Genomic DNA, 10,895 nt, shown 5'->3' with positions numbered 1-10,895 from the left:
AGTTAAAAAATGACATTTCATTCTGTCATCACTTCCTCAGGGAAGTCCTCTTTGACTTTCATGATTAGTTCAAATCGTTCTACCTTATGGTCTTATTAGAACTGAATTGGGATTGTGTGCGTGTGTGTGTGTGTTCGTAGCACTTATCACAGTTGTAATTATATTTACTTTTGTGATTTTCTGATTAATTTCTGTCTCTTAACTGCATTATAGGTTGCACAAAGTGAGGACCATGTATGTTTTTAATCTCCCAATGCAAGTCTCAACACCTAGCAGCCTTGGGCCTTCAAATATTTGTTGAATAAATAAAGAGAACCCCAAAGAAATGAACTTTAATGATGGCAGCAGACTAGGATTAAGGGATGTGGGCAACCCTCACAGGCCCAACAGTCAGAGACTGCTCAGCTGTCCAGATCATTCAGATGATCTCATAGCAACTTGATGTCAGAAAGATGCTGTCCCCTTAAGTTACCATTTTGCCAAGATCATAAGTTAACTAATTTTTGTGTTACCTTTTTCTCCCTTATATTTCCCTATTCCTGAGAATGCCCACATCACTTCCACCAAACAGTATCTAAAGAAACTTCAGAGCGGGGCTTAGCATGGCTGCTTATACCCTGGCATCACCCAATTCCCATAGATCTTTCTCTCTTTATAGAAATAAAAGCTGGAAATCCTCAATAGGGGTATATTTTTACCTTTTCTTAAAGTGGGTTTTTCACCTTGGTTTTACCCTCTTCATTTCTCCACAGTGTTGTCAGGACTTTCACCAAAGAAAGGGTCCTGTTCACTGATCCTTGTTACTTACACACTATTCCCTATCCATCCACAGCAACTAGGAATATCACACCCCAAGGAAATTAGGACTTCAGGGAAGAAACTATTTTGTTCTGTCTCTTACAGACTGTTAACTTAATGAACTGAATTCCTGGAAGTGAAAGCAAACTTGTCTGAAGAATACATATTTGGAATAAAGCATATCAATACCTAGAGTCCATGTTTTTCCTCCAAGTGAGTGTGTTTTGCTGGGACTGTGAAATGGAGGACAAGAGAGGAAGAAAGTCAGATTTGAAAGAATTTTCTCTATATCATTATTATCTTTTGTAAAGACAAAACACAGAAAGGGAATTAAATTGCCTGTCATCCTACCTACAAAAAATAAAAACCCCAGCTAATAGTATTGAATGATTTCTTCTAATATTTTTCATGCAGTTGTAATTTTTGGGTAAATACAAACTTGAATTGTATTTCTGACTTGATATTATATGTTTTTCTAATTGTTGCTTCATAATTATTGATAGAATATTATGAATTCATTAAAATGATTATTGTAAAGACTATGAATATATGTGATACCAATTAAACTTGGCTTATAACAGAAATATTAGAATTTTGATTGAATAAAAGTAGTTTATTAAGTAGTTCTTTTATCTTGGGGAAGTAATTCAATCTTTCTAAATTTTTGCTTCTTCATTTTTAAAGTGAAGTTCATAATACCTGACTCATAGCTATTATAGAGATTGAAAGTAATAATGTGTCAGCTGAGATAGGTCCCCAAGGAAAGGAAGATACTTATAAAAATTTACTTTTGAGTAATTTCCCTTTTAATAAGTCTCCCTCCCCCAAAGAAATCTAATTCGATCTCTATTTTATTATGTTGCAATGAAGCATTTTTTCTTCCCCCAAGTTCCCTTTTAGGGAAATCCCTTTAATCCCGTGGAGTTACTGGATTAAAGGATGTGACTTATCTATGGCTCTGAAAATTGCCTTCTCAAGCCTGATGGCAGTTGACATTGCTGTGGCAATGTTGGTTCGTGTTTCCTTCACCCTGTCTCTGCCCACATTAGAGTCACATTCCTAAGGCAAATTGTATAATAATTATATACTGAACAAATAAGAACCAGAAAACCTGCTTGTTCATCCTGTAAGTGGAACCACGTGTTTACTGATTAGGATGGTACCTGGGTAACCTCTCCTGACTGAGGGTAAACTGGAAAACCATATATGTCCATGAACTTATCCACATGCTGCAGAAGCCTGAGCTCTGGGGGGCTAAACAGTCTTCACTGTTGTCCATTTGTGTTTAACAGCTAAGGCTGGAGTGTGTTTGAATCACAGATAGCTGTTGTTTTAAGGAGTCTGGGACCAGGACATCCTGATCCTACACACCCTTCAGGGTGGAAAGCAGACCCTAAGACCTCAACTTTAATTTGTCCTGATTGCTCCCAGAGGCTCAGCATGGTGAACATTTGCCTTTACCAGTGACTGCTTTAAGTATGAATGGGTGTGTGTCCCAATTCTGGCAAATTGGTCATGAAATTGACCATGCTGGGGGCTTTAGAATAACTTATACCCCAAATAACATGAACTCACAGTAACTTTGGTACAAAATGACCCACATAACACCTACACTGTGTTGTGGTATTTCAAGTGACTTACGAAGACTTATATTTAGTTAGGTGCCCATTTTATGTTCCCTTCTGGATTCAAAACACTTTTTCTTATTCCTCTAGAATGTCTTCCCCTCACATAGCACAGTGCTTTGCATATAAAAGACATTTGTTTATTGAACAAATGCGTAAATATATTTTCTTCAAAATTATGATCTCAATTCACTTGGCTGGGTAGTAGAATTATATTCCTTCTGTCTGCCAGGATACTTTGGTTGCAAGTATTAATAAGAGAACCCCAAGTTAATCCCACTTAAACAAGAGGACATATTCTTTCACACAACAAGAAGTCTGCAGATACAGTGAATTCAGTGCTGGCTCATTCAGTGGCTCAAACACATCAGCCACAGACCCGGGATCTTTCTGTCTCTCTGCTCTGCCAAGTTTACCATAAAGGGTTTTTCCTCAGGCTGGGTGTGACACAGATGCAGCAGAAGCAGAAAGGATTATCCCTCCCTGGAGTCACATTCTTTAAGTAAGAGAGCCTTTCCTGTGAGCCCCAAAGCCAGGTGACTTCATGTTTCTTTGACCAGAGTTGGGGCCACATGATCATTCACATTTAAAGTAGGCACTGGTCAAGACAAACTTCTGCCATGACTTATCTATACTACGAGTTCATACTTGAAAAACAGGACAAAAACTGGAGTTCGGTTAGCAAATGTGGTAGACTACATTTCACCAACATCCACTTTTCCACTCAGGAGGGGATTTATACTCAGCCTCGGCTCTGTGACCTACTTTGTCCAAAAACTTGTCACAGAGGCTTTAAGGGCAGTCCTTGCTTTGCCATGCTAACATCCCCTGTACCAGAGTTACTCAGCAGTATTCCAGCCAGAGGCTGCTCCATCTGCCTGGGTCCCAGGGTAAGAGAATGAAGAAGATACAGGAGTACAGATCCTGCTGAGCGGAAATGCACATTGAGCACAAATTAGGACAAAAAATAATAATAATAATTCTTTTCTTGTTACAATGCAGAGATTTGGGGATTGTTTGTTACTATAGCATATTTTAATCTATTCCTGCTGAAACAGCAAGAAAAAAAGTGAAATGAGTGCTGTAAATGCAACCAACAGTGCTACTCGGTCTCCTTTCATTCCTGAATAGAAAGCAAAATCTGTATGAACACAGAGGTGAGTGATATGACACACCTGACACCACAGTGCCAAGGCCATCCCTCCTGTCCTAACTCAGAGCAGCTACTGAATCAACTCTCCAGTTAGCATTCGTGGCATCACTGCCCTTCCCTTCACCAGAGCTCACAGCATTTGTTCTGAATCTTCCCTTGTCTTGCCAGTCTTTTCCCATTTACCATCAACTTTTTCATATATTATGCCTCCGAGGAACGGTTGCTTCTTCTTTAAAAGCCCAGCCACCTCTCGAGGGTAATGCCTCAACCCCTCCACAAATGTCCATTCTGGTCTTCCTCCTTCCACTCAGATCTTCTGAGCTCAGAAGTGCTGGCATACTCTTCTTCATCCTCAGCTTTCATCACACAATTCTACGGCTGGAACACTAGCACTCCAAGGCCCTTAATATCTGACTTACCCTCTGCAAACTCATAGCTCATTACTTTTAAAAAGATATTCTGTTGCAGGTCCTTGTAAGGGCATATTATTTATCATATCTAATGCTAAGTTTTGATGGAAATCCATCAACATAATATCATAGTCATCCCTGCCATTTACCCAAAAAATAATGACTATAATTTCACTGCTAAATTTTCACTTATGATTCAGGGTCATTATTTCTTACATTAATTGTTGAGGTGACACAATGTTGACCTCAAGCACTATTGAGATGTATAAATTATCTTCCCTGATGAAAACTGACTGTTGATAGCTTTTGAATAATTTTGTATAAAAAAAAAACACAATAATGTCAAGGATTTATTGGGTTTTGATCATGTTCTAGGCACCATTCTAAAGGCTTTGTCCTCATTTAATCCTAACATCCCTATGGGGTAGGGGCCATTATCATCTCCATTGTAGCAATGAGACACTCAGGTGACAAAAGTCAGAGAACATACAAATTTTCAAAGCAGCACAATTCATCAGAGCCCCAACGTGGAAAAAAAAAAAAGCCCTTCAACTGATGAATGGATAAAAAATATTTGGAATATCTATAAGATAGAATATTACTTAACCATAAAATGGAATGATGTACTGATAATATGCTGCTACATGGATGAATCTTGAAGAAATCTTATGTTAAGTGAAAAAAGCCATTCACAAAAGACTATATATTGTATGATTCAGTTTATATGAAATGTCCAGGTTAGATGAATTCATAGAGACAGAATGTATTGTTGTGGCTATCAGGGATTAGGGAAGGGAAAAATAGGGATTTACTAAACATCTATTTCTGTTTTATTGACTATGCCAAAGCCTTTGACTGTGGGGATCAAAATAAACTGTGGAAAATTCTGAAAGAGATGGGAATATCAGACCACCTGACCTGACTCTTGAGAGACCTGTATGCAGGTCAGGAAGCAACAGTTAGAACTGGACCTGAAACAACAGACTGGTTCCAAATAGGAAAAGGAGTACGTCAAGGCTGTATATTGTCACCCTGCTTATTTAACTTATATGCAGAGTACATCATGACAAATGCTGGGCTGGATGAAGCACAAGCTGGAATCAAGATTGCTGGGAGAAATATCAATAACCTCAGATATGCAGATAATACCACCCTTATGGCAGAAAGTGAAGAAGAACTAAAGAGCCTCTTGTTGAAAGTGAAAGAGGAGAGTGAAAAAGTTGGCTTAAAGCTCAACATTCAGAAAACTAAGATCATGGCATCTGGTCTCATCACTTCATGACAAATAGATGGGGAAAGAGTGGAAACAGTGACAGACTATTTTTCTGGGCTCCAAAATCACTGCAGATGGTGATTGCAGCCATGAAATTAAAAGACACTCACTCCTTGGAAGGAAAGTTATGACCAATCTAAACAGCATATTAAAAAGCAGAGACATTACTTTGTCAACAAAGCTCCATCTAGTCAAGGCTATGGTTTTTCCAGTAGTCATGTATGGATGTGAGAGTTGGACTATAAAGAAAGCTGAGTTCAGAAGAATTGATGCTTTTGAACTGTGGTGTTGGAGAAGACTCTTGAGAGTCCCTTGGACTGCAAGGAGATCCAACTAGTCCATCCTAAAAGAGATCAGTCCTGAGTGTTCATTGGGAGGACTGATGTTGAAGGTGAAACTTCAATCCTTTGGCCACCTCATGCGAAGAGCTGACTCATTTGAAAAGACCCTGATACTGGGAAAGATTGAGGGCAGGAGGAGAAGGGGACAACAGAGAATGAGATGGTTGGATGGCATCACCAACTCAATGGACATGGGTTTAGGTGGACTCCAGGAGTTGGTGATGGACAGGGAGGCCTGGCAGGCTGCAGTTCATGGGGTTGCAAAGAGTCGGACACAACTGAGCGACTGAACTGAACTGAATGAATATGGAGATTTACTTTGGAGTAATGGAAATGTTTTAAAACTGTTACTGAACCTGGACTTGGGTCTACTCACATGACACACAGCAAAGCCAATCTATTGACAGTGGGTTTGGTGAAGGGGAAAAAAAGTGTGTTAGTCACTCAGGCGTGTCTAACTCTTTGCAACCCCAAGGACTGTAGCCCCACCAGACTCCTCTGTCCATGGCAACCTGACCCAGGGATCAAACCCAGGTCTCCTGCATTGCAGGAAGATTCTTTACCATCTGAGCCACAAGGAAAATACAGTGCTTATTGCAGCATCAGGCAAGGAGAACAGGCAGCCCATTCTCAAAATACCTGAGATCCCTGATGACTTTCAAGGAAGGATTTTAAAGGCAGTATGAGGGAGAGGACCATGAGATACATGAATTGGTTGGCATTCAGTTGAAGTTTCAGGCATCGTCAATCTTTTAGTTTTAATTGGTCTGGGGTCTGTGTGCTTGCAGTCAGCAGTTTTCATATGACAGGGATCTGATTTCTGAAAAACAACTTAGGAATGTGGGTCCGCTTTTGTTATCTATATCTTTCAGGGAACTGGGAGTTAGGTGACTGCTATGTGGCCAACTTATAGTCTAAATTGTTACCAGTTTCCTGGCCCAAAAGCTCTTTGTTTCAACATGTTCACATTTTCTAATCATTAACTCTTGAGCCAGCTTTTTGAGTCTCAGAGGAGGCCTGGGAAACTAAATACAAAGCCTTTTACTTCAAAAGATGGGGACACAGGGGCTTTTATACAGTTTCAGAGCTCCATAGAGGTGGTGGTTGCACAACACTGGGAATATTCTAAATGCCAGTAAACTGCTCACTTTCAAATGATTAATTTTATGTTATGTGAATTTCACCTCAATAAATTATGCAACTTTTAAAAAGTCAAGGGAAAGGGAAGTCAACATTTAAAAACTGCTGCCTAGAGAACCCATTCTTGAAAGAACGTTATTTTCCCAAGGAAGGCATTGATGTCCACTGAGAGCAGTTTTAGTGGCAGCTGAAGACAGGGTCTTTTTTGGTAAAGTAAGAATAAATGTACTCTAGACAAGGATGAAAGCAGCAGTGCTAAGAGGAAAGAAAGCCTATAGGCTTTGTGACATTTTTTTTTAACTGAGCAGAAACCTTTTGTGTTTATTTCTGGCTTCCAGAAAGTTGGAATTATTAGATAACTGATCCTCCAATACGCAGTTCACACTTCTGGATAGGTTCCTTGTATGCACACTTCATGTTGTACACAGCTTGAAGGTCATGATGGTTCCTCTATCTCCCACTGGCCCCTGCTTCCTCAGGCCAGGCTGTGGAATGCTATCAATAATGCATTTCCATTCATTTGCAACTGGATCTGCCCTCTCAGGTATTGCAACTGCAGTCGGTTGTCTGCTGTTCCTTAGTGAAAGCTACTGAGTCACATGAAAGCCAAAACCATTCTGGAGTTGTCATTCCCAGAGATGGACACAGAGCACTGCTCAATGCCTGAAGCTGCCAAGTTCTATACAGGGTGGGCTCTGCCACAGGCGAGGGGACACGGGAGGAGCTTGGACCTTTCATTAGCACAGCTGACCCCAGATCAGTTGGCTCCTAGATATATCCTGGGGGCCCTGAGAATGAGCTAATTAGTTAAGAAATGCACTGAGATATTCCTGAGGTTGGCACAGAGTTTCAACTTCTGAAACACTTAGAGTGGACAAGAAGAGACTCACTTCTAAGCAATCTCGGAGAACCACTTATTAGAAATCAAAGATTCAGCAAACCTTTGATTCAGCAGAACTGTCCCTGAGGACAGTCATCCTTAGCTTCCTGCATACTCATTATTCATTTTTGTTTCCCTTTCTTAAAGTGCGTTTTTGTTCTCTAAAATGACATCCAAGAGTTTTCTCCTGGGATTGCCTCCAAGCTTTGGATAACATTTGTATATGGTATTTCTGTAGTGCCTGTTGCTCCAGTTAAAGAAGGGCTTCATCTGAATCTTTGAAAGAAATTTGAATTTTTCAAGTGATGATCTGAGACTGGATGCCTCTTCGTGGTTTAGAAGAAAACTGCTTTTCTAACCAGTATCAACTAGCTGGTCCCTGCTTCCAGCTTGCTTGTGATTTTCTTATGAGAGTCTCCTACAAAAAGGAAAGGGCCTCCCACTTGTTTGATGGCTTTTTCCTGCTTGTAATTTAGAACACTAATTTTTATATAATAAATTATATTTGATAGTAATTAACTGAATGATTTAAAAGTTGCAACGACATCCAGCATCAAGTTTTTGTAAACATTTCACTTAAAGAGTCTTATATTTCTGCTAACAGCTGTTCTTCTGTGTCAAGGTGCCCCTAAGGCCACCTCTATGCTGGAGGATTCGCTAGCACGGGACTCAGCACACAATTTTACTCAGGGCGATGGTGTGCTCCAGCCAAAGGATACAAAGCAAAACCGGCAAAGAGAAAAGGCACGCGGGGTGACATCTGGAGGAAGCCTGGCCTGAGCTTCTGAGTCCTATCCCCATGAAGTCACACAGGACAGGACATGCTTAATTTCTCCAGCAAAACGTGTTATGTCGACAGCACGTGTGAAGTGCTGCCAACCAAGAGGGCTAAGTGTCCAGGGATTTTATTAGGATTGGGTTCCCTAGACACCCTCTGGGTGGCATGTACTAAACTCTAGAGTCCCAAGAGGAAAGCAGGCGCTTGGCGTAGACCACACAGTTTGCACAGATGCTGTAGGCACAGGGCGTTGCTTTTGGCAGTTAAGGAGTTGTGGGAGCACAGATCAGCCCCCACAACAAACAATTATTTGGTCCAAAACATCAATATTGCTGAAGTTGAGAAACCTTGATTTAAACACTAGTTGCGTCATCAACTAAATATATGGCCTTGAGCTTAACCCCTCTGAACTTCACTCGATCTTCCCACATGAAAAATGGGGGGAATAAAACCCATGGCACAGGATAAATATCTAAAACACTTGAGAAGCTCTTACTATATGCCGAAGAGATAGACCCTGAAGTTCAGTGAGGCCTCCTTCCTAAGAACTGATCAGAATAATGTACATCCATTGGCAACAATTTGCTCATCTGGATAAAGCAAAATCTGGTGTCAAAAAAAAAAGTGGTAGCCAGGAGCCAAAAATGTAATAGAAATGATGCCCAAATATCTCCAGGGGGTTGTAATGCATTGCAATCAGTGGATAATAGTCTTACTGGATGTAAATGGACAAACAATCTAACATCACTTTTCCAGGAACAAAAGCCCTGATTCTGCTTTTCAGAATCACAGAGTGTTTTAGAGTCACAACACCACTCCCTACTGTTGCCAAAACATGCAACTAAAGTGCTCTAGCTAGGAGCATCTTCTCAAATGGGTCTCTTTAACACAAAATGACAGCCTCCTTAACATAAACACTGAAGGTCCTGTCTTTTTTTTTGTTGTTCGTGGACATATATGGACATATCCATTGCTTTTTCTGTCTTCAAACATACAATGCTAATTTCTTATCTTGAGCAAGATTTTGTGAACATAAGGTATAAAATTCTCATTTAGACATCAAATACAGCTCTAACTCTGGACAAACTACCAAGTTTCCCTGGGCCCATATTTATAGATAATTATTTCATGATATTATGTCAAGCACATACACTGTTATTCTCATTTGACAGTTGAGAAAACTAAGGCTCCAGTGTTTAGAACTTATACATCATATTCGCCTTGCCTAAGTGACCTTTTTGTCATGATCTGTATTTTGCTGACTACCCAACCCTGAGAACAAGATGAGACTCTGCATGCTTTTACTGTTCACCTACATCTTCATTTTCTTAAAATTATGTGAAGTCTTTAGGTCTAGATCTCCGTGTCTGATGTGATCACACTAGACACATAGGGCTATTGAATGCTTAAAATGCAGCTGGTCTGAGTCTAGATACTTTAAGAATAAAATATATGCTGGATTTCAAAAACTTAGTATGAATAAAAAGAAAGAAATTGTTAATAACTTTATAGTCACTATATTTTGATTACATTACGGATTCTGATCTGGAGTCAGCATTGAGAACAACTGGTTTTAAACAGCTGGTTTTTAAATACACAATAGAAGAGGGAGAGGAAATTAGACCCTCTTATCAATAGCAAATATACCTATATTATCCGAAAATCAGAACAAGAGTGAATACATATTTACCTTTTAAAAATAGATCTTAAAAAAAAAAACCTAAAGCATAATAAATCCATAGACTTGTTGGTTGGCTAGAGCATGTTTGTGCTCAGGAACAGAAGATATAAGAAGTCTGAAACAGCTTTTTAAAATGATTTAACACCAAATTCAAGTCTCTAGCTGCAGCAATGTGAATAGGAGCCCTGGGACTATGAGCTTGGAGTGGAACTTCTCAGAATGCTTTAAGAAAATGGCAGATAAGCTAGACTTGGAGGAAATCCCCACTTTGATAAGGCCGAGCTGAAGAAGACAGAGGTACAGGAGGACACCCTGCCAACTAAGGAGACCACTGAGCAGGAGAAGCAAAGGAGGGAGATTTCCTAAGAACCTGGAGGGTCCTTGACCCCATCATCTTGGAGACCCTAGTTGTGATGTGGAGGAAGAGCCACCTGCAAGGTAGACATGAGCCACACGCTGCACTGTGAACCCCAGGCACTCCATGCTGATGCCACTGGCCCATGAGTCTTTGAGGGGACCCACCATTAAGACTGCCAAATTCTGTGGTTTGCCCTGGGATATTATAGAAAATTATTTGTATGATTAATGAAATTAAACACACCCCACCCCCCCCCACCCCCCGGCATGGCAAGAACAATAAAAACAAAAGTAAACAACAACAAAAAAAAACCACAGCAAAGATGAGCTCACTGAACCTGGCCCCTTCTGACTTTTATAACTGACTTTGGTCACACGATTTCAAACCTTGAAGATTGCTTTTTAATGAAGATGTCTCCTCCGTTCTGTCTACTTAATAAAAGTGGCTAGAAGAGTGAG

The 10,895-nt window shown here is 40.1% G+C and overlaps 1 pseudogene; it reads left to right on the top strand.

Moving 5' to 3' along the window:
• Nucleotides 1-10,311: 10,311 nt before the first annotated feature.
• LOC122674905 lies at nucleotides 10,312-10,580 on the top strand (annotated as a pseudogene).
• The last annotated feature ends 315 nt before the right edge of the window (nucleotides 10,581-10,895 follow it).

The sequence above is a fragment of the Cervus elaphus genome, chromosome 18 (genome assembly GCF_910594005.1).
Source record: "Cervus elaphus chromosome 18, mCerEla1.1, whole genome shotgun sequence".
Lineage (NCBI taxonomy): Eukaryota > Metazoa > Chordata > Mammalia > Artiodactyla > Cervidae > Cervus > Cervus elaphus.
The sequence above is the reverse complement of the archived record's forward strand: the minus strand, read 5'-3'. Positions and strand labels throughout refer to the sequence as shown.